The sequence below is a fragment of the Mercurialis annua genome, linkage group LG5 (genome assembly GCF_937616625.2).
Source record: "Mercurialis annua linkage group LG5, ddMerAnnu1.2, whole genome shotgun sequence".
In the NCBI taxonomy this organism is placed as follows: domain Eukaryota; kingdom Viridiplantae; phylum Streptophyta; class Magnoliopsida; order Malpighiales; family Euphorbiaceae; genus Mercurialis; species Mercurialis annua.
In genome coordinates this window covers 42322525-42329838 of record NC_065574.1, presented here as the reverse complement: position 1 = coordinate 42329838, position 7314 = coordinate 42322525, and the positions used below count along the sequence as shown (strand labels likewise).

The 7314-nt window shown below is 34.8% G+C and overlaps 1 pseudogene; it reads left to right on the top strand.

Moving 5' to 3' along the window:
* The first annotated feature begins 775 nt into the window (after positions 1 to 775).
* Positions 776 to 870, top strand: LOC126685183 (U6 spliceosomal RNA; annotated as a pseudogene).
* Positions 871 to 7314: the final 6444 nt, after the last annotated feature.

The window sequence follows — 7314 nt, the reverse complement described above, 5'->3', positions numbered from 1 at the left end:
AAATGTAGCTCATGTGGCCTATATCTCAGATGTTGAACCCAAGAACTATGAGGAGGCTCTGAATAATGAAAATTGGCTTTTATGTATGCAAGAGAAGCTGAATCACTTTGAAAAAAATGAAGTTTGGCACCTAGTTACACAACCCCAACACAAGACTATAATTTGAACTAAATGTGTATTTATAAACAAACTTGATGATCAAGGGAATGTAGTGAGGAACAAATAAAGGCTTGTAGCTAACGGTTACAATCAGGCTAAGAAAATTGATTCTGAGAAATTTTTTGCCTCAATAGCAAGATTTGAATCAATAAGGATGCTTTGTGTTAATACAAGCTATATGAACTTCAAACTTAAGCAAATGAATATCAATAGCGCCTTATTGAATGGTTACTTAAATAAAAAAGTCTATGCGGAATAACCGCCAAGATATAAAGATTATGAATATCCAAACTATATGTTCTAGTAAAAAGGCCTTGTATAGGCTAAAACAACCTTCAAGAGCATAGTATGAAAGATTGAGATATTACATGCTGAGAAATTACTTTACATGGGGTAAAGTGGACAAAATTTTATTCATCGAGAAACACTTGAGAGGCATTCTCATAGTATAGATCTATGTTGATGATATTGTCTTTGGGTCAACTGAAAATAGCATGTGCAAAGAATTTTATGATATGATGAAAAGTGAGTTTGAAATAAGAATAATGTGTAATTTTGTTGTTAGGGCTTCGAAGAAAACAATGTCAAAATGGAATATTCATAAGCTAAACAAAGTGTCCCTTCGGGGACATCTGATAAAATTGGAACGATACAGAGAAGATAAGCTAAACAAAGTATGTAAAAGAGTTAATCAAGAAGTTCAAAATGACTGAAGCTAAAGCAATAAAAAATCTTATGAGTGCAACATTCAAAATTGAAAAGGATGATAAAGGTAATTCTGTAGATTGTAAACTATACCAAGGTATGATTGGCTCTATACTGTATTTAATTGCTAGTCATCATAACATTCAGTTTAGTATATGCTTATGTGCACGATTTTAAGCTAATCCCAAGAAATCTCATATTATTGTTGTCAAAAGAATTTTGACATATCTTTTAGGACTAAACTTAGGTCCATGATATAGTGATGCTAATTTTGCAGGCAATCAAATTAATACGAAAAACACATAGGAGTTGCCAATTTCTTGATCATGCACTATTTTTTTAGTTTGGAAAAAATAAAACTTCATTAGCCTTATCAACAGCCGAAGCTAAATGCGTTGTTGTTGGAAGCTGCGTGGCTTAAATAATATCGAGTTTAGACTTGACAAAGAATTATTGGTTTTTAAGCTTTGTGGTTGTTAAACGCCATTTTTTTATTAAATGTTTAAAAGATGTATTTTAAAAAACGTTGTTGAATTATTTATGATATATGAAATATCGATAACCAGACAGAAAAAGCATGGCCTTGACCGACATGTTACAATATTTGAAAAGTTGACTTTTAAACATCGAGTTTAGAGTTAATGAATTCGGCCAACGGAATGAGAATGATGAGAATTAAATGAGAAAGATGAATTTGATGCTCAAAACAATTGATTATAATAATGTTTTTGAAACCTGAGCTAGAATCGATAATTGGTTAACTAAACGAGTTTATGAGAAAAGTGTATAAGTGATGAAAGATGTGTTACATGACAAGCTGCTGATATCGTTGAGTCTAAAATCAATTTTAGAGTTAGGACAGAAAATCCCATGAAATCATTGTATGTATTAATATGTATGTAATGGTTTCTCACAAGTACTACAATCTCGGATTGCAGTTTCATAGTTAAGCCGTTGAGATTAAATATTCACAATAAATTTATGTTGTTACCTTTTTCAAAAAAAAATTATATTATTACCTTTATTATTAAATAAATCATATTTATTTTCTATATACAAAATATATTACGTGAATGTATATTATTGTACTGTTTTAAATATGGTTTGATGGAACATGCTATTAATTGGGTGTCAATAACACTATATGATTTTGTACTGTGCGCGCGCCGATAATAATTTAAAAAAATTATAATCTTGCACATTTATTTATAATATTTATTGATTTAAAATTATATTTAATCACTAATTGTCTTTTAACTTGTATTTACTAATTAAGAAAAGATAAAGGATGAAAAAAATTGTAACCATAAAAGTATTAAAAATTTGAATGAGATTTTTAAAATACAATATTATAAAACTAATCATGCATATTTTCAAACAAAACTACCGAGTGTTTTTTTATTATATTATTTAAAATTTATAATATTTTTCATTTCATAAACATTAGAATTTTCGACACTTTTTAATTAGTACAAATATTAAAAAATATAATAATACTATATAATGTTTTCGTAATTTTTTTTTAAAATTTTAAATTTATTCTAATTAGTTTTATTATAATTGCTTAAAAATAATTTTTTTTATTGAAATATCAATATTAGCCTATAAATAAAAATGTTTTTATTAATATTTAAGTGTAATACCCCGTATTTTTATGGTAATTAAGTGGTGCCACATGTTCTAATTTGCGGTAGTTTAAGACAAGGAGGTCAAGAATAAATTAAAATATTTTGGACTTAGACTAGGGTCTATTTTAATTATCGTGAATTGAGAAGTTAAATTGAAAATTTAACTTGGTTAACAGCGAGATTAACAGACTAAAGAAAAATTAAGATTAATATAAATTAAAATAAAATAAATTAAGGTTCCGGGATAATTTTAATTATGCCAAAGTCCGTTAATTATTATTAAGAATCATCGTCAAAGTTTCGTGTAATTACGAAATCAATTTGGATTAAAATGGCTGAGAAGTTTTTGGTATGAGTTAAAAGGTAATTTTTGAAGGATTTACATGTGATATTAACCCACTAAGTGTTGCCTATAAATACACATCCATATTTAATCATCTTCATTCTTAAAATAAAAAAAATTCAAACACTAGCTCTCCAAACCTCCATTGCCAAAACCCACCTCACCATCACCAGCAAACCTTTATTTTTTTGGAGCAACATGGACGGTGGAGCTCGGTTCTTCTATTTCCGACATCCGTTCTCAGAAACTTTGACTCAGTTGGAGAGCTAACGCATAAACGTTCATGGTTTAAATTTCAAATCTGATTTTGATTGAGTTTTTGGATGGTTTTGTTAAGTTTTACTCAGTTAGATTTTCTGTTATGGTATGTGGTTAGGAGCCGGGTTTTAGGGTTATATTAGTAGTCGTTTTGAGTGTTTTTCTTGTCGAAAATTGATCTTTTGGCGTGTGTGCGTGTCGGACTAAACCCTGACCAGCTCGGTTCTACTCCAAGGAGAAGAACCTGCTCTGTACAACGAGCAGAAACCTGCTCGCTGGGCTGTTTTGGGACTACTTGTGCAGCCCCCAAAACTGCTCAGGGAAGGCGATTTGGGTGCATTTTTTGACCTCCTACGAGTATCGGATGAAATTCGAATCTCAACGGAAGTTGTAGTCGGTGTGGCGAACTATAAGAATGATGAACTTGTTTACTAATCGGACTGTTTTAAGTGAGCGTTTTGATAGCTCGAAGTTGGCTAGAAACCCAGTTTTGGAAAAGTTGAGTTTAACTAGAAATTTTATTAGCTCGATAATTTATCGGTTATTCGGATAACGTTTTGAGTTGAGATTCGGACCTAAATATAAGTTGTAGATGGTGTTGCAGAATATAAGAATGATGAATCTGTTTACTAATCGGACTGTTTTAAGTGAGCGCTTTGATAGCCCGAAATTGGCTAGAAAACCAGTTTTGAAAAAGTTGAGTTTAACTAGAAATTTTATTAGCTCGATAATTATTGGTTATTCGGATAATGTTTTGAGTTGAGATTAATTAAAATTATAGGAAAAGTAATTTAATAAATTAATTATCTTTTTAACCCGATAATTAATTTATTTTAACTAATTTGGATAGCTAATTGGTGGAGTCTGCCTTCTGATCCGGAGGATTAACCTGGAAAATAAGATAGAAGCTAACCGGACGATGGTTGTCCGATTAAATCTCCTATGCTAAAGTCAGTATTGAGCTTTGAGCAGCGTTTTGAGTATATGAATGTAATTGTGTGTTTAGGCATACCTCAAGCTCTTTATATAGTAGTTGAATGTATACCTTGTAGACTTGGAACAGAAAAGTGAATCCTATTTAGTAGAGTTTGACTCTGATTAGGAGTGTGATTCCTTATTCAGACGAGAGTCCTATTTAGGAATATTTTCGTAAATAGTCTCGTCTTCCTAAGTTGGAACTTATCTTCCTAAGTCGGAGTTTGTATCCAAATAGGAAAGATCTTCGTGGATCTTCGTAGATCTAGTCATTTGGCTGAATCCTTGGGTCGATGCGCTTTGTCCGAGTCCTCAAGGATTCGGTTTTGTCTTCGAGGATTGAAGTATTATTCCAGTCGAGAAGAATCTTATGGATTCAGCTGTTGGTTTCGTCTGATTTAGTCCTTTGGGCGGGAGTCTGATATCGTCCAAGGATGGATCTCTTGCGACTCGGCTCCACAGTACTTATAATAGGATTCGGTATTCATCATTAGCCCCCCCGCAAGTGAGCTGAAGTCATGGTATTTATGCCTTGGTAAATTTTAGCTCTATTTCGAGGCAAGTCGATTCATATTCTAGCGTGTCGTTTCGCTTGTTCAACAAGATTTCCATTTTTTTCATTTTCCTGCCATGTGAGAGTCATCGGCGATTGTCTTTGTTAGATTGTGAACAAGTGTCTCGATTTAGTGACATTTGTCATTCATCCGCAGTGACCTTAGGGTTGTGTCTCTTCATCTTCCTAATCTCTTTCGTGTCTGAGTATATATACTCATTTTTGTTATATCTATCTCCTAATTATTTCAGAATTTTTTCATCATCTACATTCTTATCTTCCTGTTTTAATTTGCTCTTCTGCTTCAAGATTCCTCGTTTCAAGGTTGCTTCCTACCTTTCGTTTGATCCTGTATATTTGATCTCCATGTACTTTTGATTTATAATTGATTACATATTTTTTGTTCTAGGTTTTTACTTCTCTGCTTTTTGTGTTCTTCGTGTTCTTGAGAATTGGTTTTCGATTTTTGCCTGATTTGATCTTTTTAAATTCAAAATCCAATATTCCTCACTATTTCCCCCCATTTCTCCCAAATAATTTAAAATGTCAGAGGGAGGCGAGGGGTCTCGGGGTGCTCGTGATGATTTGGAGCATACCCGTTCTTCTTTGTCTAGCGATCAGATACTAGAATTCGCTCATCATTTTGATTTTCCTGATTCTTTTCAAATTGCTAAACCCGCGTCAAAGTTTCAGGCGAATCAAAGTACAGATTCGCCTCAGAAAATTGCTATTTTCCATGAGCAGTTGTGAGATGGTCTGCGTTTTCCATTAGAGCACTTGGTAGTAGAAATTTGCTTAAATTTAGGTATTCCAGCTGGACAGCTGCATCCCAATGCCATTCGCATTATCTATTGTTTTATTGAGTCTTGTAGGTCTTGTGGTCGAGAACCTTCCTTGTGTTTGTTCCATTATTTTTATTCTTTTTCTCGTCGAAAAGACGAGGAATCCATTTTTGCTGGCGGTAGGCCGAATCGTACTCTTCCTTCTTCTCTCAAGGGTTGGACTCCTAAATTCTTCTTAGTTGTGCATTCTTCTTTTTCTTCTTTTTATTGAAGCTTTACCCAAAGTAAAGTTTCACTTTTTGCTGTTCCGGAACTGTCGGGCAAAGAGAAGGATTTTGCCCAATCTCTTTTATCACACTGCCGAGCTGACAAGCCTAAGTATAGCATTCTTTTTGAGCAGTACTTGAGTCGCCGCAATTCGCTTCTGGCGGATCTTCCTTCTGAAGGTATTTTTCTAACTTTTCATTTTATCATTTAGTAGGATGTCTACTTCGCTCGACCATCTTTTTGAAAATTTTCTGTGGACATGTCTGTAGATATGGGCGAGGTGACTAGTGGAGTGCTTCCTCCTCTAGATGTCGATCTGAGTCCGAGCTTGATCGTTGTTCCGAGCTCAGATGCGGAAGGGGTTCATGCTAAGGGATCGGAGGCTGTTTTGCCTCGAATAGAGGATCCTGAGATCCTTCAAGAAGAGTCGCCGGCCTGCGGCAAGAAAAGGCCTTCCTCTAGGGACCAGTCTAGTCTTTCATCAAAGAGGCTGAAGAAAAGGAAGACTTCGAAAGAAGTTCCTGGTGATGATGCGCCTCATTTTGCTGAGTGGGCGGATAGGCAGGATCCGCCTCATCTTTCTAACACCAACGTTTTCCGTGCTTGCATGGAAAATGTTTTGTTGAAGGAGGACATCAAGTCCATAGATCGCGAACATGGCGCTGATCTTGCTGAGTTTGTCTGTCTCAGTGGTTTTTCGGTTAGTTTTTCTTGTATTTATTTCCTTCTTTTTGCGTACCTACTATGATTGTCTCTGCTTATTTCCTCTTATTTTCTCCATTTTTTTGTAGGTGGTCCACGCGATCGTTGTTTTGGAAAAACATCGCCAGGATGCGGTTGACGAGCTGAAGCAGCTGAAGAGGGATTGCGAGTCCTGGCAATCCGAGAAAGAAAAGATGGAGTAGTCTTTGAATGAGGCTGAAGCTCTCAACCTGCAGTTGCGCTCCTCCAAAGCCTCCAAAGAGAAGGATATTTCTGCTTTAGAGGCTCGGGTCAAGACTTTATCTGAGGAGATCGAGTCTCTAAAGACTTCTTCAGATGCCCTTACCAAGGAACGGGATTTGCTGAAGAAGGAGGCGGAGCGACTTCGCCATCGCCTTTCTAAGTCTGGGACTTTTTATTCCCAAGTGATGACTCAGAATCGGTTGGCGATTGGGGCGAAACTGCGGAAGAAGAACCCTGATGTCGACCTTTCTAGGGTGAATCAGTTGGATCCAGCCTCTCTCGCCAAGGATGTCAAGGCGAAGCTTGATATGCAGAAGGCCGAAGCCCTTAAAAGAGCGTCTTGATATCTTTGTATTTATTTTCTTTTGGTTTTGTAATCCTTTTTGTAATTATTTTTCGTATTAATAGAAATTTTTCTATCTTTCGTGTCTCTGTCTATTTATTTTTCCGAGTTATTTTAAACTGGTTCTTCAATTTGTGCTTTTTGCTTTTTTGAAGTTAATTTAAACCTCATGAATGTATTCTCGCAAATCTAGTTATGATTCGGACGAGCTTTGTTTTTATAGATTCAGACGTACCTATTATATTTTTTGAACTAAGGCGAGTCTATTATTTTAACGTAAGCTCAAACGAGCTTGTTAAATTTATTTAGATTCAAGTGAATCCTTTGTATGTCGAATCTGAATTTTTATTTCATAA